This window comes from Pleurodeles waltl, chromosome 2_1 (assembly GCF_031143425.1).
Source record: "Pleurodeles waltl isolate 20211129_DDA chromosome 2_1, aPleWal1.hap1.20221129, whole genome shotgun sequence".
In the NCBI taxonomy this organism is placed as follows: domain Eukaryota; kingdom Metazoa; phylum Chordata; class Amphibia; order Caudata; family Salamandridae; genus Pleurodeles; species Pleurodeles waltl.
This window is the reverse complement of record NC_090438.1, coordinates 440,531,486-440,556,112: the sequence shown is the minus strand read 5'-3', so window position 1 is coordinate 440,556,112 and position 24,627 is coordinate 440,531,486.

The following is a 24,627-nucleotide window of genomic DNA, read 5'->3' as shown; positions in this document are numbered from 1 at the left end:
CTAGACGCGTCTAGCGCCAAAGTATAAATATGGCGTTAGTTTTGCGCCGAATTTGCGTCGAAAAAAACGACGCTAATTCGGCGCAAACGGAGTATAAATATGCCCCTAAATGCCACTAGTGGGCCTGCAGCACCGGTTGTGCCACCCACTTAAGTGGCCCCTTAACCTTGTCTAAGGCCTGCCGTTGCAAGGCCTGTGTGTGCAAATTTACTGCCAATTCGACTTGCCATTTAAAAGTACTTGCCAAGCCTAAAACTCCCCTTTTTGTACATATAAGACACCCCTAAGATATACCCCAGGGTGCTGTGTAGGCAAAAGGCTGGACATGTACCTATGTAGTTTACATGTCCTGGTAGTGTAAAACTCCTAAATTCTTTTTTACACTGCTGTGAGGCCTGCTCCCTCCATAGGCTAACATTGGGGCCGCCCTCCTACATTGTTTGAGTGGTAGCTGCAGATCTGAAAGGAGTAGGAAGGTCATATTTAGTATGGCCAGAATGGTGATATAAAATCCTGCTGACTGGTGAAGCTGGATTTAATATTATTTTAGAAATGCCACTTTTAGAAAGTAAGCATTTTTCTGCAGGTAAATCTTTCTGTGCCTTACAATCCACATCTGGCTGGGTTTAGTTGCCAGCTCCTTGTGCATTCACTCAGACACACCCCAAACACAGGATACTCAGCCTCACTTGCATACATCTGTATTTTGAACTGGACTTCCTGGGCTTGAGGGTGGGGGGCCTGCTCTCACACAAAAGACTGCCACACCCCTTACTGGGACCCTGGCAGACAGGATTGAACTGAAAGGGGACCTGGTGCACTTCTAAGCCACTCTTTGAAGTCTCCCCCACTTCAAAGGTACATTTGGGTATATAAACAGGGCCTCTGCCCCTTCCAACTCAGACACTTCCTGGAGAAGAAACTTGTAACCAGAGCCTGCATCCTGCCAAGAAGAACTGCCTGGCTGCCCAAATGACTCACCTGTCTGCTTTCTGTGAAGGACTGCTGCCTTGCTGTTGCCCTGCTGCCTTGCTCCTCCCTGGCTGTGGTGAAGAAGTGCTCTCCAAGGGCTTGGGTAGAGCTTGCCTCCTGTTCCCTAAAGTCGCAAGACCAAAAAGACTTCTCTCATGCAACTAGACTCCTTGTGCCGTGAAAATTCGACGCACAGCTTGCTAAAACTGACGCACAGCCTACCCCGCGGTGAGAAATTCACTGCATGCCGAACCGGAATGACGCAGCGCTTTTTCAAGGAGATGATCGACAAGCGCCTGTGTTGTGACCGGAACTTCGACGCACGGTCCACTGGATCGACGCACAGCCGACCTGGGACAATGCAGCCCGACTTCCAGAGGAGAAATCAACACAGCGCCTGCCGTGCGTAAGAAACTTCCCTGCAATGCCCACCGGAACAACGCAGCACTTGTGACTTCACTCCACAAGCCCAGGATTCCACGCACAGACCCCGGGGCATCTGAAAACCTTGCAAGCCGAAGAGGATCCACGACTGAGCACAGGAAATGGATGCACAGCTGTCCCTGCGTGGAAACCAAATGATGTATCACTGCGTGCAGCCTGAGAAATCGACGTACACCCCCTTTGTTTCCACGCTTCTCCTCCTCTGCGGCCCATTGCGGAGATTTTTCACACAAACCAGGTACTTGTGCTTAAAAGAGACTTTGTTTGCTTTAAAAAGACTTAATACACTTTGGGGGTCATTTTGACCTTGGCGGTCTTTTTGAAAGACCACCGAGGGACAGCCGTGCTGAAGACCGCCAGTGGTGGCGGTTTTCCACTCAGCGTATTATGACTGTTGGCAGCTCTCCATCCTTTTTCGGATGGAGAGCCGTCAACAGCCATACTGGCAGGCGGCGGCGAAGTGGAGGTTGCTGCACCGCCAGGTCAACAGAACACCACACACGGAATCACGTCCTGTGATTCGGCGTGGCGGTGTTCTGTTGACTGTGTGGTGTCGGCGGAGCAGCCCCCATGGATGCTGAACAATGTCAAACATTCACCCTCAGTACAGAGATCTGGGCCTAAATCCATAGTTTTTTTGCTGCCCATGCCATTCCAGTTCGGACCCAGCCATATGCAAATCAGCCTTGACCCTGTTCCCCATGGGAACAGTCCAGACTGAACTGCCAGGCCAGGTCTTCCCTGGACTGGAAACAAGCATCCTGGGACCGGTTTCGGGGTTTCACCCCTCATCAGCCCGGCTAGCTTGAATCCAGTGGCATAGGAAGCACGGGATCCACGTCTGGGCATACCCATAATGATTACATTAGTGTTGTGCATTAGTGATGGGCATATTAATTTTGGTGAAGGCATTCATGATGTTAATGGAAACATACAAAAACAGAAACACATATTTTGATGTAAGTGGAGAATGAATGTGTGTTTATTTTCACATGTTGTGTCCATAAAATGCACATATGCATTACACAGATGACCTGGCACTTTACAGTTGAATGTGATGTACTCTTTGTGATATATTGCACACTCCAAGGGGGCATGAGACCTTTATACATCTCTGACATGTTTGCAGGTCACCATTGAATATTATGTTACATTCTGTGTACACCCACCTGCAGCATGTTGTAGTGTAATGGCTACATTACCATGGGATTGTTTGGTTCAAATTGGGGATATTGTTACAGTTGATACTTAAGATCTTTTGGGTAAATTTTTGCCAATACCTTTACAGACACATTGACATTTGTGCCTTTTGGTAGTGCATACAAAATTGGTTTGTGCTACCTATACCGCGAGGTCTGTTCTGATACATTTCAAGTTTGTACATTACACACCAGCACAGCGCAACATTATGGAGATGTCTACACAAATATTGAGCCATGCACAAGTTCAGTGTTTCTATGCAGCTGCAACTCAGAGGGAAACAGGAACGCCTATGACCTTTCTAATTTTCCGGGAATGATGGGGTTGATTTCCATCTTCATCCCGGCTCACAGGAGAACTGGTAGCAGCAGCTTCATGGAGACTGGGTACTTGGAAAGCATTCAAACAGTGAGTTTTGTGTTTACATACCTGCCAATCCACCAACTTAGGTGTGGAGGTTTAGCCACCACAGTTGTATCAGCAGGATTGCACATCATGACTGGGTGTACCGGTATAACAGTGGGTGGTTTTCCCATAAAAAATTTCAACTGCAGGACCATTACCGCCAACTTCCAAATAAGGCCCTTGGTCATAGTCTGGCACAACAAGATAACTACAGTTAGCGCTTTGTGCTTTTTGGCACTATTTTCATTTAAAACTTTAAAATTACATATTTCTGGTTCTATTTATTGAGGGTTTCAGTCATGACTTTTATTTATGAAAATTCACTCTATATTTACCTAAACTGGTGAAGGGTTTTTCTTGTGTTATGCTTCCACATTATTACTGTTTGAAGTGCTGAATAAATACTTAACACAAGGCCTCTAAGTGAAACCTGACTGCTTTCTGCAATGCAACCAGAGTGTTGGGCACAGCTTATTTTGAGATTTGTGACTTCATCTTGATAAGGATTGTGGTTGCATCTTGAGTAGGGTGTCACCCTCACCCCCCTCAACTAGTACTCAATTTCTTACAGAAATTATTTGTCCAAGGAATATAATGTTTCACCAACATCGGATTCTCTATGATTCTTCCCCTAAAAAACTCAGTTATGGGAAAGGGAGTGATAATGATGAAAAGATGATGAATTTAAGTATTAATCTGTATTCTTCCCAAAAAAGGAGGTTTCAACACCCTAAATAGGGAAATGCTCACAGCATGGTGATTATATACGTAGATTATTACGGGTCTAAAAGTGGGAGTAATAAGTTCCCTTATGGGGCCCAGAAGAGAAAACATAGCTCAAAGGCTATGATGCTTCAAATCCTCTCTCATATTAGATTCCACAGGATTTGCTGCACCTGATGCCCCAGGCGCACCAGAGTGAACTTCTCTGCGCAAACTTTGGAGATCTGCTATGTTAGGAGTTCCCATTAGTTATGTGATGGAGGTTATAAGACCGGACAGCCTTAGGGTGGTCACCCCTAACTTTTTGCCTGCCTCCCTCCACATTTTAGACACTGTTTTTGCTGGTTTTTAGACTCTGCACACTTTACCACTGCTAACCAGTGCTAAAGTGCATATGCTCTCTCCCATTAAACATGGTAACATTAGATCACAACAAATTTGACTATTTAATTTACTTATAAGTCCTTAGTAGTGTGCACTATATGTGCCCAGGGCCTGTAGATTAAATGCCACTAGTGGGCCTGCAGCACCGGATGTGCCACCCACTTAAGTGGCCCCTTAACCTTGTCTAAGGCCTGCCGTTGCAAGGCCTGTGTGTGCAAATTTACTGCCAATTCGACTTGCCATTTAAAAGTACTTGCCAAGCCTAAAACTCCCCTTTTTGTACATATAAGACACCCCTAAGATATAACCCAGGGTGCTGTGTAGGCAAAAGGCTGGACATGTACCTATGTAGTTTACATGTCCTGGTAGTGTAAAACTCCTAAATTCGTTTTTACACTGCTGTGAGGCCTGCTCCCTCCATAGGCTAACATTGGGGCCGCCCTCCTACATTGTTTGAGTGGTAGCTGCAGATCTGAAAGGAGTAGGAAGGTCATATTTAGTATGGCCAGAATGGTGATATAAAATCCTGCTGACTGGTGAAGCTGGATTTAATATTATTTTAGAAATGCCACTTTTAGAAAGTGAGCATTTTTCTGCAGGTAAATCTTTCTGTGCCTTACAATCCACGTCTGGCTGGGTTTAGTTGGCAGCTCCTTGTGCATTCACTCAGACACACCCCAAACACAGGATACTCAGCCTCACTTGCATACATCTGTATTTTGAACTGGACTTCCTGGGCTTGAAGGTGGGGGGCCTGCTCTCACACAAAGGACTGCCACACCCCTTACTGGGACCCTGGCAGACAGGATTGAACTGAAAGGGGACCTGGTGCACTTCTAAGCCACTCTTTGAAGTCTCCCCCACTTCAAAGGTACATTTGGGTATATAAACAGGGCCTCTGCCCCTTCCAACTCAGACACTTCCTGGAGAAGAAACTTGTAACCAGAGCCTGCATCCTGCCAAGAAGAACTGCCTGGCTGCCCAAATGACTCACCTGTCTGCTTTCTGTGAAGGACTGCTGCCTTGCTGTTGCCCTGCTGCCTTGCTCCTCCCTGGCTGTGGTGAAGAAGTGCTCTCCAAGGGCTTGGATAGAGCTTGCCTCCTGTTCCCTGAAGTCGCAAGACCAAAAAGACTTCTCTCATGCAACTAGACTCCTTGTGCCGTGAAAATTCAACGCACAGCTTGCTAAAACCGACGCACAGCCTACCCCGCGGTGAGAAATTCCCTGCATGCCGAACCGGAATGACGCAGCGCTTTTTCATGGAGATGATCGACGCGCGCCTGTGTTGTTACCGGAACTTTGACGCACGGTCCACCGGATCGACGCACAGCCGAGCTGGGACAATGCAGCCCGACTTCCAGAGGAGAAATCAACACAGCTCCTGCCGTGCGGAAGAAACTGCCCCGCAATGCCCACCGGAACAACGCAGCACTTGTGACTTCACTTCACAAGCCCAGGATTCCACGCACAGACCCCGGGGCATCTGAAAACCCTGCAAGCCGAAGAGGATCCATGACCGAGCACAGGAAATGGATGCACAGCTGTCCCTGCGTGGAAACCAAATGATGCATCACTGCGTGCATCCTGAGAAATCGACATACACCCCCTTTGTTTCCACGCTTCTCCTCCTCTGCGGCCCATTGCGGAGATTTTTCACACAAACCAGGTACTTGTGCTTAAAAGAGACTTTGTTTGCTTTAAAAAGACTTAAGACACTTTGGGGGTCATTTTGACCTCAGCGGTCTTTTTGAAAGACCACTGAGGGACAGCCGTGCTGAAGACCGCCAGTGGTGGCGGTTTTCCGCTCAGCGTATTATGACTGTTGGCAGCTCTCCATCCTTTTTCGGACGGAGAGCCGCCAACAGCCATACTGGCAGGCGGCGGCGAAGTGGAGGTTGCTCCACCTCCACCGCCAGGTCAACAGAACACCACACACGGAATCACGTCCTGTGATTCGGCGTGGCAGTGTTCTGTTGACTGTGTGGTGTCGGCGGAGCAGCCCCCTTGGATCCCGTCCCCTCCCGGAGGATCGACGGACAAGGTAAGTCGATCGTCCGTTAGGGGAGGGGGTGGGGGGGTGTTGTGTGCGTGCATGGGGGTGTGCGTGTGAGAGTGTAGAGGGGGTGTGTGAGTGCGTGTATGCTTGCGGGGGTGTTGTGTGTTTGGGAATGAGTGCTTGTATGTCTGTGGGTATGTCTGTATGGATGTGTGCGTGTATGTTTGAATGTTGGTGTGTGTGTCTGACTGTGTGTGTGGATGTTGGCATGTATGTCGGTGTGTGTGCGTGTATGTGTGTTGGTGGTGCCTGCGTGCGTGTCGGGTGTGAGTGAGTGATGTCTGATGTTGGGGGTCGGGGTGGGGAGGGGGGTTCTGACACCTTTGGGGGGTGGCAGGGGGTGTAGGGGAGGGAGTTGGGGTGGGGGTGGGGGAGACCCCTATCAGTGCCAGGGAAGAAATTCCCTGGCACTGATAGTGCTTACCGCCATGGATTTCATGGCGGTTCCAAACCGCAAGAAATCCATGGCTGTCAGCCAGGTCCAAATACTGCCGGCGGTATAGTGACGTCTGCCAGGCTGGATACCCAGGTCTCCAACCCAGCTGGCGGGCGGAACGGAGAACCGGCGGATGGCCATGGCGGTAACCGCCATGGTCATAATAAAAAAAAAAAGACCGCCAGCCTGTTGGCTTTCTTCCCGCCGCTTTTCCGCCTTCCGCCAGGGTCATAATGACCCCCCTAATATCACTTTTCAGTGATATCTCTACATTTACTTATTGCATCATTGATCGTTTTGACCTGCAAATATCCAGATAAATTGAATATATTTTCCTAAACACTGTGGTGTATTTTTGTGGTGCTACACTGTGGTATTGTACAATTTATTGCACAAATACTTTACACATTGCCTTCTAAGTTAAGCCTGACTGCTCAGTGCCAAGCTACCAGAGGGTGGGCACAGGATAATTTGCATTGTGTATGACTTACCCTGACTAGAGTGAGGGTCCTTGCTTGGACAGGGGAGGTGACCTGACTGCCAACCAAAGACCCCATTTTTAACAGAGGTATATTGAATAAATGAAGCAATAATCCCAACAGAATAAATATGTCCAAGTTTATGTCTCACCTCTACTCTTTAGATGTCTTTCAGTTCAATGTATCGGATCCCCTCCATGTAGATTCCTTAGTTGCCAGTTTTGTGGCAGACTAGAACATTTGAAAGCTTAGTAGATTCTGCATTGAGGAAAGTCTGTTCAGGAACTCATCTTGCATTTTATGCTAGCATGGGGTATATACAGTCTAGGATGGAGCTGAAAGCTCAGAGCTTCTTTCAGGAATGGATAATCAACTATGAGATTTTTTTTTACTGTACTAATAGCATCAGCAGTGGTGAGTAAGGCATTAATTACAAGATGTAATCTTTCTGAAAGGGTTGGGATACAGATTCATATCAAATATCCAATGATGTAATGCCTTGATGATGCCATTTTAAGAAACACATCGGTATGGTACAGATCTGGAAGATGTGCTACATCATATCTTCAAAGAGAGGAAGGGCATATTCTTTAGACAGACTTCAAATGGTCAATGGCCCACAGAAATCCTCTGAAATCCCAAGGGAAATCCTTCCATAAAACAGAAACCGGATGCTTTGATGAAAGAGTCATGCTCTTGGCTATGTCAGTCCATAACAGGTACTGGTCTAGAGTTTCAGGTTGGCAGATCCCACACTAGCTGAAAGAAAAAGATAGTCAAGTTTGGGTTCCAGTTATTATCCATAATGGTTACAAGACAGAGGGCCTGATTTAGATGTTGGCAGTAATGGTCCTGCAGCTGGTTTTCCACTGGAAAACCCATCCACTGCCTTGGCAGTCCACCCTCCAGATTTAGATATTGGCACGACTATAGGCAAAAAAACGCTCGAGTCCCACCGACTCTGCCAGGAATCTCCAGCCGTGTCGATGGCGCAATTGGAGATAGGGGCTGGCGGTGTGACTCCAGCCATCTTTCCCACAGAGCAGATTATGATGTGCCTTCTCGCCAACCAAACTGTGGTGGTGTTACATACACACCTAAGTTGGGGGGATTAGAAGGGGAAGGGGCACAAAAACTACCTTATCCACATTTCTGCTTCTGATTTAGACTGGACTCAACTGAACATCACCTTCCATCGCTGCTGCCACTGGACTACGGAAGACACACAACCCCACCATCGCCAGACTCGAAAGTAGGGATTCTGCATTACCTGTGTGAACACTGCACATGAGCTCGGGACCTCTAAAGAAATATATATATATATGCCACAGGTATTTATTTAAAAGTCCTTTGACATGCATACGGTGGGGAACACATTTGTGTCAGAGAATGATGGGGACACAAGTACACAACACATATCACACTCATACACAATGGTTATCATGATGTCAGTATTTATTGCCAAATGAATGCTTGCATCATAAATGATGGCATCACACTTGTCACTATGTCTGCATGTATCTTTGATATTGTGAGTCCAGTTGTGTATGTGAGTCAGTATGTGTATGTGTGTGAGACTGGATTGACTGGTCAAAGTGGAGTGTGCTGGAGTGGGTGCTGTGGTTGCATTTGTATGTGTGCCATATGCATGAGGGCCTGTTTTCTGTAATGTTTTTTGTGTTGTGTTGCTATGTGCAACATTCAGGTGTGTGTTGTGTCTTTCTGTAGATGGGTGTCATTGTGTTGGTTTTCATGATTGTGATGTATGTGTTTATATGTGTGTATGTGTGTAGTACCAATCATGTGTGTATGTTGTATCATTAGTGACAATGTGTGTTTTCTGCATGTACATGTGGTGTTGTGTATTGTGCAGGTGGACATGTATGGATAAGGTACAGTGTCTGTGTCACCTACCTCTATGTGATAGCCACTGCCATTGTACAATGATTGATGGCTCCTGCAATGATATCCTGCCATCAGCAATCTGCCACCAGCACACCGCCTTCAAAATTGTAACATCTCAATAGGATTAGTCCTTTGGTGGAGACTTTGGCGATAGTTGTGGCCCCCAATGTTGGGTTGGAACTAGGAAAGGGGGTCCAATCTGTACTTTTCCTGACTACAAAGGTGACAGGAAGATTTGCATATTGATTGACCTCAGGAAAGTCAACAGACTGGTATCGAAGATTACTTTGAAAATGGAACCTTGCATTTCTCATATTTCAATGAATTATTTCATGGCTACAATATACTTGATCAATGCCTATTTCCAAATACAATAGCCTGCCACTTGAAATGTAGTATAAGGTATAATTTAGAAGTTCTATATACAGAGCATTGGCAGTTCAAGGGCCTCCCACTTCTTCAGTCAGCATCAAGGATGCTCACATAGGGAGCTGCCTCTATTAGGACTCAACTTCATCCCAATGTATTCATATCTGGATAATTGGTAACCCATGCTCCATCAAAGACCAAGAATGTGCAGTATCTATAAGCTGCGAAGGACCAGATTGGTCCCTGGTTGTGCAAGGCTTTGAAGGCATCTGTGAGGATTTTGAACTTGCATCTCTTCTGGATGTTCAGCCAGCGGAGGCTGCTGGCGTGGGGGTGATGTAGGATTGCTTGGCGGTGTCTGGGATGAGTTCAGCAGCAGCATTCCGTGTGACTTGGAGTAACTTGGAAGTTGGGTGGCGAAGCCGATGTAGAGTGCGCTGCCATAATAGAGTTGGCTGGTGAGGAAGGCCTAGGTGACGGTGTTTCTGGTGTCTGTGGTAATCCATCTGAAGATCCTGCAGAGCATGCAGAGGGCGTGGAAGCAGAATGCAGCGATTGCACTGATTTGCTGTTTCATGGTATGGTCACAGTCTAGGATGAAGCCAGGGTTGTGAGCGTCATCTGTCAGGGGGGTATGGGGACTAGCTCAAATGTCCACCAGCTGTTGTCCCATATGAAGATATTTTTTTCCAATGATCAACACTTCCGTTGTGTTCGAATTTAGCTTCAGGCAGTTTGTTCTCATCCAGTCCCCAGCACCGGTAATGGTGTTGTAAAAGCTTGCCCTAGTGATGGAGAGGTCTTCGGTGAGTGAAGGATGAGTTGTGTGTCGTCCCGGTAGGATATGATGCTGAGACTGAAGGATCTGTTTTTGGCATGTCAGTGGTGCATTCATGACACTGCCGCACTGCGGCCTCCTTTAAGAAGGCCCTGGGGAGGGAGGCTTGTGGGAGTCAATGGACAGGACCGGTGAGAATGGGCAGGAAAGCGAGCAGCAGGAAGAGGGTGTGGCATGAGAAGCAGATACAGAAAAAAGGACAAACACTCGAGACAGTAGTTGACAAGCAGTAAACAAGCAAAGGCACAGACACAGAATGGTACAAAACTTAATGACAGAGCACAGACAGATAAACAGACAATCAAGACAGCGGATGACAAGCAGTAAACAAGCAGAGGCACAGAAATAGAAGGCCACAAGAACAGAAACAGAATGGCACAAAACTAAATGACAGCACACAAAACTGAAGATAGAGGACGGCCAAAAAGGACAGCAAAGGGGGAGCAAGCCGAGGAGCACACAGGGTGGGAGATGCACATTGGACTGGGCAGCGACGTAGGAGAGGAAGAGCACTGGCAGCTGGATCAGAGATAGTGCAGGTAAGGACTGTAAGAACGGTAGGTCCGATGCACACCATCATTTAATACGTGCTCCCCCACTGGTAGCTTGGCACAGAAAAGGTAGGCTTAGTTTAAAGTGCAATGTGCAAAGTATTTGTTCAATACTTCAGATGGTAAAACAGTGAGAACATTACAAAAGAAGATGCCACACCAGATTAGAATAAATAGACTTAATATAATGAACTAAACAAGACCAACCGACAAAAAAGTAGAAGTTGAGATATGAATTTTTTTTAAATAAACTTAGTTGTAGTGCTTAGAAGCATGAAGAGCCAACTGGGACTATCTAGTCATGCTGGACCAGGTCAAACCTGAAAAGGCAGATCAACTGCAATGAAGTGCAGGCCAGATACAGGGATCAGTCCTGGCCCCTTGAACAGTAGCTTGGTTAGGAGATATATCAACATCGCGAACAGGATTCTAGGAACAAAGGAGCTGATGCGTTGAAGTTGAGGCAGAAGATGTAGGTGATGTGGCGACTCCAAGCCACGTAAAGTTGGAGATATGTCACACAGTCGACAATGCGGTCCTCCGGCTCCTTGCACCAGCAATGTGCCAACGGTGATGCAAAGTCCTCAATCCTTGTAGCAGTGGCAATGCATTGTCATCGATGAAGATGCTCTGGTTTGAATCAGCAAAACTGTGCCAATTCACAGGTTAAATTTACGGACTAAATTTGGCACCACTTGGCAGGGCAAGATTTTCAGCAAGCAAAGTCCAGGTGCTGTTGCAGGATTAAGATAAGTCCTTGATGTTCCTGAGACTTCAGAAAAAGGGGCAAGCCAGCAAGACCTTGGAGTCACTTTGGTTCTGGTTGGGAGACATTCAGGTCTAGTCCTTCTCACTACCCAGCAAGGAGAGCAGCAGGCAGTAGGTCAGCAGCGCAGAGCAGGAGTCCAACAGAATCCAGCAGAGGGGTAGTCCTTTCAACAGCAAAACTGGTGGTGTCTGACGTCCAGTTCTTATACCCAGTGGTGCATTTGAAGTGGAGGAGACTTCAAAGAGAGGCCTTTCTAATGTACAGAGTTCATGTCCTTCCTGTTCAGGCTCCAGACTCACTACAGGGAGTTAGGCAGCCCTTTGTGTGGGATCAGGACACAGCCCATTCAGCTGTAAGTCTATGTTCCTCCACCCCATTCCACCCAGGATGACTGGTCAGGTTGTGGATGGCCCATCAGTCACAACTAAACTCCTTTTGTGTGTAGATGTCTAGAGAGAATGCACAAGAGCCCAGCTGTCACCCACCCTGACGTGTATACAAAGACAGGCAGAAAGCACCCGAGGGCTAAAGTAATAAACTGAAACTTTTTAAAAGTGTCATTTTCAGAAGTACAGCTTAAAATTCAATTTCACCATAAGTTGTGATTTTAAATTGTGATTTCAGATATGCCAAACTTGAGGGCCCCATATTTTCCCAATTGGAAATTAAAAAGGCAATACGATAATCCCAGTGTTTTACCATGGGAGAGATAGGCCTTACAGTAGTGAAAAAGTAATGTAATAGTTTTTCACTACTAGGACATGAAGAACTTAACAAAACATGGGCCTACCGTTGGGGTGACATATGCATTAAAAAGGCAGTGTTTGGCCTGGTAAGAGGGTTAACTTACCACATCTACATGGCAGTTTAAAACTGCACACACAAGCTCTGCCATGGTAGTCCTGAGCCATGTTTGGAGTGCTACTGAAGTGTGGGGCAAAATCAGTGCTACAGGCCAACTGGTAGCATTTAAATTACAGGCCCTGGGCACAGGTGGTGCACTTTACCAGGGTCTGCTAAGCAAATGAATGTGACATTTGTCGATGAGCCAATGTTACCTGGTTTTAAGCAGAGAGCACACGCACTTTAGCACTGGTAAGCAGTGGTAAAGGACCCAAGTCCTAAAGCTAGCAAATAACAAGGTCAGCAAAACAGGTAGTCTGAAGGCAAAAAGTCAGGGGAACCACACCAAGGATGCCAGGTTTAACAAATTTGATGTACAGCTCCTGGGTAATCTCACCTAAGGACAAAGATCCATTGGCCCAGAGTAATGCTGTGGGGATTTCTGCGGAGATTTCTCTCTGGATGAATTGTAAAAACATTTTCGTAAAATGGTATGGTAATGGGAATCCCTGCTCAGCATAAACCTCGCCAGGGCAGTATGAAATTCCTTTATGAGGTAGCAACTGTGAGTAACATCTTTTGTTAGCAACAGTTGCTAGTTATTCACGTTAGTGGCCAGCTACTGGAACCATACAGAGCAATGTGTTAACTTTAAGGGAACTTCTTGACGAAATCTATGAGACGCAGCCAATAAATAAAAGGCATCGAGCTTTAACGATAAATATATGTTTACACTGTGAAATAATTGCTGTTAACATTTGAATGCAAAGTGTTTCTAATATGGACAGAAGAGTCAGGTGTGGACATGGATTCCTCTCGATCAGCTTTCTAAAATTAAAAACAATGATTTCCGGTAAGAGTTGACATCTCAGCTCCAGAAACAGTTCTCAATTATAACTGGGGTATTGGATGCAAATGTTTTCTACTTTTATGTTCGGAATCCTTTGACCTGCTGTCGACCTCCGAAACTCAGATCGCCACCATGCTGCCCTTTTATTTACAATATTGAAACTACTACTTTATGTACTTTTGAACTGCCCTCTCTCAATTCATAGTTTAGATTTTAATGTGTTGATTATACGACATAATTTAATAAAAACGCTTTTAAGCTTCTTTTTATCTCACTGTTGTTAAACCCCTTTCATTTTAGTACGGTTTCCGTAATTTATTTCAATTGTTGCATTTTTCCTTATTTCAAATAATAGGCAAAAAGTACAATGGACCATGTGCTTTGATAAAGAAGCATTTCTTAATGTGACTTTTCCGCTGAATCTAAAATGTAAGAGTTTTATGCAGAATAATGAGTACTTGACAAGCAGTAGAAGTACAAGATGAATAGCGCCTTTTGTTTCCCATGGAAGCACCACATTTTAAATGTTCATTATCAAGCAATTGCGTCTCCTGCATCATTAGAAAGTTGATCTGTGACCTCTTTAATAATGTGGTGACCTTCCGGTTCTTGATGATATTATTTAAGCCTCTAATGTACTATCACTGGCTTAGGCTATTAGGAGGAGTGTATTCATCCCAGGTGCACACTAGCGTACTTTATTAACATCATTGCCGAGTGTGCATTACAGGCCGCCGTAGTAGGTGTTGTTTTAAGAAAATGCCAAAGTATGGAATGGAATATATTTATATATATATATATATATATATATATATAAATATATATTTATTTTATTTTTTACACTAGGTGGCTGACTTCCAAATCAGACCGAATGTTTCTCGTGTTTTGACGAATATTTTTTGGACTAAGATATTACCTGTATTTTATTCTGCTTATGAATTTGGTAAAACAAAAAAAAAACACGCAAAATGATTTTTTGGGGACAATTACGTGTTTTTAAGAATCTGTATTTTTTTGATTGTAAAGGACTAATCATGATTGTTCTTCTTATACGTTGTTATAATTTTTAAATATCTTGTAAAATTGTATCTTACCTTTCTCTCTCTGCATTCATATCCTAGAAGACTATTTTCATCTTATTCTTTCATTGCTGCAATTCATATGTATTTATTTATAAATAAAACCACATTGACACCCTTTTGTATCCTGTGTTGCTCGAAGCGAGGGATAAGGAGATGGGAAATTGAGCGAACAAGCCCGACTTGCAATATAGTTGTCTTTAGAATTTTATGGAGATCTCAATATTATTTTGAAAGGAGCAGCCGAAGTGGTAGATTGTTCCAGAAGGTAAACCAAGATAGTTTGAAGGCTACCCCACTGCATTGATGTTGGAAAATGGATTATTGGTAGGGGCAGATAAGTACCTACACTTAGCAACAGGTCACTAACCACCACTTCCGTCCAGATAGGTCTCAATAAATTAAACCCAGCTCAAACCTTGGTAGCTTGGCAACGAGCGACAAGGCTTAACTTAGGACACATGTGTAAAGCATTTAAAAATCACAAAACAGTAAATAAGTATAACACAAAACACAATAAAAATCCAATACCAATTTATAAAAATAGATTATACTTTTATTTTTAAAATGACACCAAAACAATTAAAATCAGATAAGGGAGACAGGAGAAATCATTTTTTACAGAATTAATGCTTTTTAGCGCATAGTAGGAACTAGCGCTCAAAGGGTTAAAAAAAGGTCACACAGGAAAGGAACAAAGTCCAGAGTTAAGGTCACCCACAAGGTAACACAGGCACACTTACTTTCAGAGGTGTTTCTTGATTCAGGAAAGTGGCCCACAGCACCAGCCAAGGGTTCGGAGGCTCTTGTTTGCCTCTTGGGGTCTGGGACTACAACTCCCACAGTGCAACTCTTCATCTTATGAAGTTGCTCCAAATGTCTCCAAACTTCCGGATCTTCTTCCAGAAGTCCTTTTTGTATCCTTGAAGTGCCCACAACTTGATCCAAGGTTCCAGAAGCATTGATTTGTTCCTTGTAGTTGGGACTACAATTCCCAGAATGCACCTGGCCAGAATCCTCAAATGACCACTGGACAGCTGGGCTCTGCTTGCAGGACTTTATGCAGGGGACTCTGGGCAGCTCATTTGTACCTATAGCAAACAGGGAGTCCCTTCTTGAAGCAGTAAAAGACAGGCAAAGTCCTTTTAGTGTTGAAGCCCAAATGTGAAACTGGTGCAGTCCTTCAGAGTGCAGTGTCCAGTTGCAGGTCAGGGGTCCAGCAGGGCAGTCCTTCTTCGTCTGACGTTTTTCCTTATTGAGATCTGGTAGGGAACAGAGGTGTGGTTGCAGCTCTGCCAGTTTTATCCTTGCTCCTTGTTGAAAAACAGGGGGGTCCTGGTTCTCCAGTCAGATGCAGGGTCCACCCCCCTGTTATGACCAGTCCCTGAGAAGTGTGGTAAAAATCAATCCCAGGGATCAACATTCTTCAAAAATTAATCATGGCTGAAACTGATTTTGGAGGTTACATCTGGCTGAGCCCACTCACTGGTGTGGCTAAAAATCCTAAACACACCCCTCTACTACCCTCTCCTAATCTAAACAAGGGGGCATCAAATTGTCTGTGGTTTCCAGGATGTGAGGGAGGTTCTGGGCTACTCCAAATGTCCTTCCCTGCCTTTGAAGACAAGTTTGGCCCACCCCCGCCCTTCCTGGTCTTCCATCTGCTGAAATAAGTTCTCCTCCCACAGGCAAATTCCTTTGTGTTCAGCCCAGGCAACTTCACACCTCATCAGGGCAGCCTGGCCAGGCTGCCAGAGGCTGGTTAATCAGAGCAGAGCACTACAGGGCTGAAGTTGGCAACTTTTTAGGTAGAGTTTAAAACTCTTTACCTGAACAAGTTATATTGTAAATTGTGGGGTTTATTATAACAATTAATTTGATACCAACCCTGAGGTATCTGGCACTTCAGGGGACTTTGTAAATTAAAATAAAGTCTCCCCATTTTAGCCTAAGGAGGCCATTCACTACAATTAGGAGAAATAAAATGTGCTGTTTTACCTCACCAGGGCTTATGAAACCATTTGTATATGGTCCTTGCTTATAGTTACATGGCACCCAATTCAAGGGGCACCTAAGGCACACCTTAGGGGTGACTTGTATGTAAAAATAAGGTAGTTTGGGACTAAACTTTGGACATGCTTTTAATTCCAAAGTTGAATTTGCATATAACTGATTTAGAAAGCAGCCAGCAAGGCAGACCTGCCTTTAAAATGACACTGGGTACCTCAGCAGTGCACTACCTACCCTTGTGTCCCTAAACCTACATGCCATACCATAAACTAGAGACTTATAGGTAGGTTGGCATAGCCAATTATAATTAACCTTAATTTGCATATTTTTTGTATATAGAGTACAGGCACTGGGAGTAGTTAGTAGTACCCAAGGCACTATCAGAGACAGGAAAACACCAGCAAAAAGTGAAAAATGGCAGCAAAAGTTTAGGGGGCTTCTGCAGCCAGCCCTGTTTTCTCACAATTGAGCATGCATGAACCACAAAAGTTTAGGATAGTCAACAACCTGATTTCAGTAATCTTATGTTGACATGATCCATGGCCTAGATGGCAATCTTAATTGTATAGTGTTCTGGTTAACAAACCACAGTAATTTAAAAAACACTCAGATTTTTACTAGACTACAGTAGGAGACTGCCTGAATCATGGCCCTTGGTTACATTTAGACAAATTACATTTCAGACATAAACGGTCCCTCCACAGTCCAGACAAGTGAGTTATTGGTTGAGGAAGGTGAAACACCAATCTAACAACAACCCCAATCGTTGTCAGAATGAACCACATAAAGTCACTAAATTAACCTGTGCTTAGCTCTCTAATAACTTAGCACAATAGCAGACAGGTTTAACTTAAGGGCAATGTGTAAAGTATTTATGCTGCACTCAATCAGAAAAATACCACATCAATCTAGATAAATGAGGTACATAAAATGAGATAGGAATGACAAAAATCCAAACAATAGAACTGTAGATATGCATTTTCAAAATCTTAGGTAAAAGTAACACAAAATCCACAAAGTGGCAAATGGGGTTATCTGGTCGTGCCAGACTGGTACAAAGTCAGAAGGTCAAGTTGAGCACAACGGAGAGCAGGCTAGGTACAGGACAGAGTTTGCTCCACTGGGAAATGTACCAGGTTGTACTTGGACTGAGGTGGCACGTCTTGTGTTGTGCTGTGTCAAGTTGCATTGGGTCCTATGGGGATGCTGATCGGGAGCTGTGAGATGCTGCAATGTGAGGTCCTATCTAATTGCATTGCTTACATCACACTGCATTGGTTCTGAGGGAACCCACAGTTGTACCAGGAGGAGTACACTCTGATGCCGGCCAAGGGTCCAGGACTTCGGGGCACCTCTTGGGGATCTGGAATCACTTCAGCAGACTCCAGCAGCAGGGCACAGGCAGGTCCAGTTGAGTCTGGGCAGCTAGATAAATGCAGGACAAGTCTCTTGAAGAGGGCAGCAGCTAACCTTTGGAGTCACTCTGATGGCTCTGGGTTCCAGCAACAATCCAGTCTTCCTTCCTCAGAAAGCAGGGCAGTCCTTCATGCAGCAGGACAATCCTTCCAGTAGTTGGGAAGCAGATCAATCCTTCTAAGTCTTTCACAGGTCCATATTCAATCTGAAGAGTTGGTTTGATGGTCCAATTTTTATATCTGATGCCAGCTTTGAAGAGTGAGAAATGTCTAGTCTTCATCAACATCTGGTTCTGGAATGTCCTTCCTTTGGCTCCCCTGGCTCTGATGAGTTTGGGGTGACAATAGACTAGTGGGAAGTCCTTTGTGAGTGTGCTGCGCCAATCCCTTTGAAGTTCAAGTGTGGTAAGTGACAGCTGTGCCCCTTCCATTAGGTCAGGGTGGCCCATCCTGCCAACACCCAGCACCCCCGCCCACCCCCCTTTGTGATGTTGTCTAGGAGAAATGCACAAAGGCAAAATGCTGTCTACAACTAGTCATGTGAAACTAGTCATGTGACCCAAGATACAGACTACAGGCAGGAACCAAGTGGTTAAGAGAAAAAAAATGCCAGCTTTCTAAAAGTATCATTTTCAGAATTGTGGCTTAAAATCCTACTTTACCATTAAATATTGTTATTTGCTGGGATTCATTTAAGACCAAACTTGACACTATGACCTGCTCCCAAACAAACATTATAACTTATTAAACCAAAAGAAAGTTACCCCAATATTATACTATGGGAGAGGTAGGCCTGCAGTAGTGGCAAACAAATTTAAGAGTTTCTCGCTCCCAGGACATAAAAACCTAAGAGTACATGTCCAATTTTTTAAATACACTACATCTTGACCTATTGGCTGATTAGGGCCAACCCTAGGGGTGGCTTATATATTCAAAAGGTTTAGGGCTGGCAAAAAGTTTACTTTGCCAGGACACAATGGAAGTTTAAAACTGCACACAGGTTGCAGTGGCAAGCCTGAGATGTTTAAAAAGGAATCTTAACTGGGTGGAACCACAAGTGCTGTAGGCCCACTAACAGCATTCTATTTACATGCCCTAGGTATGAGTAGTACCACTTTACTAGGGCCTTATAAGAAAATGGAATGTGCCAATTGGGTGTAAGCCAATTGTACCATGTTTTAGGAAGGTAGTACAACCACTTTAACACTGGTTAGCAGTGCTAGAGTGCACTAGATCACTTATTTCCTTATCTAGCAGGATACCAGGCAAATTTAGATGAAATCCATTCCTTCTATGAATCTTTAAACTGTCCCTACTTTGCTGATAACTGATTTTGGCCAAAGGAAGGGGTAATTCAGTAGATTCAATAAAATGGTCACTCAAAACGTGTATTTGACATCAGGTTCTCTAATATATGGAATTAGATGGTCTGAAATTATGACAGGGTCAATATTGGATGAGGTCCCTGTAGCCTAAAACGTTGGAAGCATATTAAGCGGATTAGTTTTCACTGCATCATCTACTAAGTGCAAATTTAACCTTGAAAGGAGGTTATTTTATGCTTCACTGTACTAACAATGACATCTGGAAGGGATGTACAAAGTGAAACTTTCCAGCCCCCCAATTGTCCCCCATCCACATACTTCTTTGTCAGGTTTCATACACTATGTGCATTAAAATCCCCTGCTCAAATAAAATAATGTGTTTTAATATTGAGAAGGGTATACTTTCCCAACTGTAGCACCAACACATTTAGTGGTTCATCCTGCTGTGATCTAAATCTACTGTTATAAAATAGTATATGCTTAAGAGCTCTTGGGTCCAATCCAAGTTGAGACACAGTAATTGAAAATATAGTGATTCCTAGTTAAAACGTAATATATTTAAGGGCAGGAGAACTGAAATAAAGAAAGCAAATCCATCTTAGCGCTGTCCAATGTTGTTGGGATAGCAGAGCATTGGTGCTGTGCACATGGCTTCCTTTAGGGAGTCAAAGGCTTTCTGACAAGCCTCTGACCAATTCACCAATATAGGTTGTTTCTTAGATAGGAGTTCTCTTAAGGGGGCCACTATGGTGCCACAGCCCTAAACAAATCTGTGGTAGAAACGGGTGAGACCCAGGAAGGCCCTCACCTCAGTTTGGGTTCTAGGTGGTTGCAGGCCTTGATTGTCTCAATTTTGGCCTGAGGGGCTGAACCTTGCCTCAACCTACTAGGTGTCCCAAGTACACCACAGAACCCTGCCCAATCTGGCACTTACTGGCCTTTATGGTTAGGCCTGCATGTTGAAGAGCCTGAAGGACCTCTTGGAGGTGGAGCAGGTGTTCCTCCCGCTGGAACTGTATACCGCAATGTCCTCTGAGTAGGCTGCGCAGAACGCATCCTTGCCAGCTAGGACCCCGTTAACTAACTGTTGGAAGGTAGTGGGGTCATTTTTCAATCTAAAGGGCATTACTCTGAACTGGTAATGTCCTTCAGGAGTAGAATAAGTGGATCTCTCATTAACCCCTCAGTCAAGGCGATCCACCAGTACCCTGATGTGAGATCAAAGGTACTGAGGAATTTGATAGTCTACAAGCTCATCAGGTCAGGGGGTGGGGTGAGCATCTGTCTTTGTGACAGAATTGAGACTCCGATAGCCATGCAGAACTTAAGTTCTGACGTAGCACTGGGTGTGGCAGCCTTGGGAACCAGCACCACAGGTCTGGACCAGGGACTGCTGGACTTCTCAATCACCCCAAGAGCAAGCATCTTGGCAAGTTCCTCATTGATGCTGGCCTTCGCCCTGTCTGACAACCTGTAAATATTGTTCTTTACAGGGAGACTGTCTCCCATGTCAATGTTATGGACACACAAGTGTGTGAGTCCAGGGGTGAGAGAAAACAGGGAAGAATATTGTTCCAGTGACTGGTAGCAGTCCCCTCTCTGATCCAGTGTCAGGGAGTCAGACAGATTGACTCCCTCCACTGGCCCATCACCTTCCTTGGCAGAGAGGAGGTCGGGAAGAGGTTCACTCTCCTCCTCCATACCCTCGTCTGTCACCAGAAGCATGCTGACCTCAGGCCTATCAAAATGAGGCTTCAGTTGTTTCTGATGGAGCCCCCTTAGGGTTTTTCGAAGGGACTAAGTGGCTTCCCCCTTGCAATCCTTGATTTAAAATGGGCCAGTCCAGCTGTCCTGAAGGGCCATTGGCTCTACTGGCTCAACCACCCAAACTTTATCGCCAGGTTAAAACTCTACCAGGGTGGCCTTCTGGTCATCCCATGGTTTCATAACCTCTCGACTGGCCTCAAGGTTGCTCTTGGTGTTCTTCCAGAAGCGATTCATCTGGTTTCAGAGGGGCACATCCTGGGGGGGGGGTGGGGGGAAGGTTTCCAGGGAGCTTTCTCCAACTCCTCTTTTACTGTACGTAGGGGTCCCCTGATAGGTTACACATAGAGAAAATCAAAGGGGCTGAACCCCACCCCGTTCTGCGGCACCTTTCTATAAGCAAAGAGAAGGCACGGCAAGAGGACATCCCACTTATGCCTCATGGCTTCAGGGAGGCCTATGATCCTGCCATTCAAGGTCTTGTTGAATCTTCTCCGCAAGCCAATTGGATTGAGGATGGTAAGGGGTGGTGAACCCGTAGGTCACCCTACATGCATGCCACATAGATTTCATGTACGCAGACATGAAGGTTGTGCCTCTGTCAGATGCTATCTCCTTTGGGAATCCCACACAGGTAAATATCCCCATCAGAGCTCTGGTCACCATTGGTGCAGTCACTGTCCTCAGAGGGATTGCCTCTAAGCAGCGGGTTGCATGGTCCACCAAACCACGATAAACCTGTTGCCTAAGGCAGTCTTGGAGTCCAAGGAACCAATGATGTTGATGCGCACACTTTCAAAGGGGTGCCAATGATGGGGAGTGGGATCAGGGGGGCCTTAAGCCTTTTCCCCGTCTTCCCACTAGCCTGGCAGGTTGGGCAGGACCTACAGAATGCATCTGAGGCCACCTGCATTCAGGGCCAATAAAGGTGGGTTACAAGCCTGGCAAAGGTCTTGTCTTGCCCCAGTTTTCCTGCCTGGGGGATGTTGTGAACCAGACCCAGTAGGAAGGACCGGTAGCACTGGGGAACCACCAGCAGACATGCTGCCCCAGAATCCTGCACCTTAGGCTCACTGTAGAGGAGATCATTTTCCCAATAAATATGCTGATCACCAGAGGCTTCATCTGCTGCTTGGGCTGAGGCCTGCTGCCTCAGACCCTCAAGAGTAGGGCATTTTCTTCTGCGCCTGGCAGAATTCCTCCCTGGTTGGTCCACCCTCAACTTGCCAGCTAGCAAGCTCAGGTAGGTTACTCAGGGCAGCAATGTCCACCCCAGTTGACTCAGCGGCTTCCTCCTCAGACACCCCGTCAACCACTTAGGAAACCTCTAGGACCGGTTTACTGCACCCCTTGCCCATCTCCTTGGCAGCTGTCTGAGCCACTGTTCCAGGCTCTAGACACCCTTCCCAGGCAGCCATGGCCCTTGTGGTCATGCAGACCCACTCAGGCAAACCTAACATCTACAGATGAGACCATGGCTCTGCCTCTTTCCAGGTAGTATGCTCAAGGTCATTGACTTACAGAGAATCTATAGGCATGGCAGGACTCACAGCTACTTACAGAGTACCAGCGACCTTCCCACCCCACTCAAAGGGAAACAGAGCTACGGGCAGGTGGCTCTCTCAACTGTCAGCGACTATAACCTGGTGGAATGTATTAGGGATGACCTGCTCTGCTGACACCAGATGACCCCTGAGAGTAGTCATACTAGCTCCTGTGTCACACAGAGCCTTTGCCCATTAATGGTGACCCACTGCCTATACTTGGAAGTATTAGCAGGCATGTGGGCTTTTGGCACCATTTCCTCATCTCCCAGGGACACTAGGGTGACTGCTCTTTGTTCCCCAAAGCTAACTGGGACCACCTCTTTCCCAAGCACTATACTAGCCAACCCAGGTGTCTTCCCTCCAGTGGGGGGCTGTGTACTCTTGGGACACTTGGAGTCACCCTTAGAGAACCATACCTAGCGCACTTCATAAATTGGGGTACAAACCTCCCTTTCTTACGGTCAAATAATCCTGGTTTCTTTGCAGAATCACGTTGGGACTGGGTACCGCTATCCTCTTTAGAATTTTAAGGAGTTTTCATCCCCCCTATTTCTACTGGTGGGAACCCTGACCACCTTTGTGGGTGTCCCCTCAGATATATTTTTGGACACTCAGGTGCTAGTCCAGAGATCTGCTTCCTCAGCAAGCTTCCTAGGATCAGTCAGCTCTCTATCAATCAGGTGCTAGCATAACTGTGCATAGCAAATACTGGGCATATGCTCCCTCAGGATCAAATTATGTAACCCCACATAATAATTTACTTTACTGCCCGAACCCATCCATTCAGTGCCTTAGTGGAAAAATCAAATACGTCTACCCAAGTTTGGTTGGAGAGTTTGGTACTGTCCCTAAATTTGGCGATACTTCTCAGGGGTCAGTCCAAACTTGGCAGTTAAAATGGCTTTACTAGGGGCATACTTGTTCAGGTCCTCAACCTCTAGTGTAAGAAATGTGTCCCTCCCAAGTACTGGTGCGTGTTTCCACAAACCCGCTCCTGATTGCTCCTCAGCTACTCCATGAGCCCTTAGAGCAGAGGTCTTCAAACTGGGGGGGGGGGGGCCCTAGGGGGGCATGAAGTGATCCCAGGGGGGGCCCCAGATTCTGTCCAAAATAAATATTATACAGATAACAGGCCTTTATTTTAAGCAGGAGGATGTTATTGCAGTTTTAAAAAGGTAACAGTACCTAACTGCAATGTTTAAATAGGTTTAGACATATTTAAACATTGCCATGTTTATAAAATAATTGTGAAAAATTCTGAGGGGGGCCCAATGATTTTTATTTTTCAACTGGGGGGGGCGCGGCATTAAATAGTTTGGAGACCTCTGACTTAGAGAAACTTCATATGCAGCAAACCACTTATCAACGTCATTGCCCACCACGTGACCTGGCACCACATCTTTGGGTATAAGAATTTTTTGTCTCCAGGAGGTCCTGTATGTATGCTACCACCATCACTGCAGGACTAAGACTCCCTAGATTTGAGGGCCAGCTTTTTGATACTCGGCTGAACAGAAACTTCTTCTGGCTTGTAAACTAAGGCCCTCTCTGCCTCAATCTGGGCCTGTTTGGATGCTCACTCAGCCTCTCTTACCACTTTCCTCTCATCTGCCTCCATGTTTAATCTGGCCTACTGCAGTTGAAACTCTCTTTCCTCCCTCCTTTCCTCTGCGGTCAGGCCGCGACTTGAGACACTGTTCCTGGTTTAGCAGGGAGCACAGATCCAGGGGTGACATCGCTCACTGCTGTTGGCAAATCCTCAGGAGAGCACTCCTCTTGGTCTCCCAACTCAACATTCTCTTGTGAACAGGCTTCTGCCCAGGCCCTCAGCGCCTTTTGATACTCCTTCTTGGAGGCACCCCGGGCAGGTACTCCCAACCTCTTGCAGAACCCTTTCAGCTGGCTGACAGTGTATGTCTCCAGCTTGGCTAGTTCAAACTCTCCAGCTCCTCCTTGAGACCCAGCCAGAGACATGTTGTATAGGATTAAAATGTCAAGCAGAAAAAAGTGCAGCAAAAAGAGAACAAATCAAATTGACCTTTAACTGTGGGTAGGTAGTGTACACTTAGCTATTGTATGTCACTGCACAAACACAAGTCCTATCCTCACCACTGATCACTCATTTTAGAAATGGGGTCTCTATGTGGCAGAGGTGTACACCTTTGTCCAAATAGGGACCACAATCTTAATCACGGTAAGTCACACACAATCCAAATTATCCTGTACCCACCCTCTGGCAGCTTGGCACTGAGCAGTCAGGCT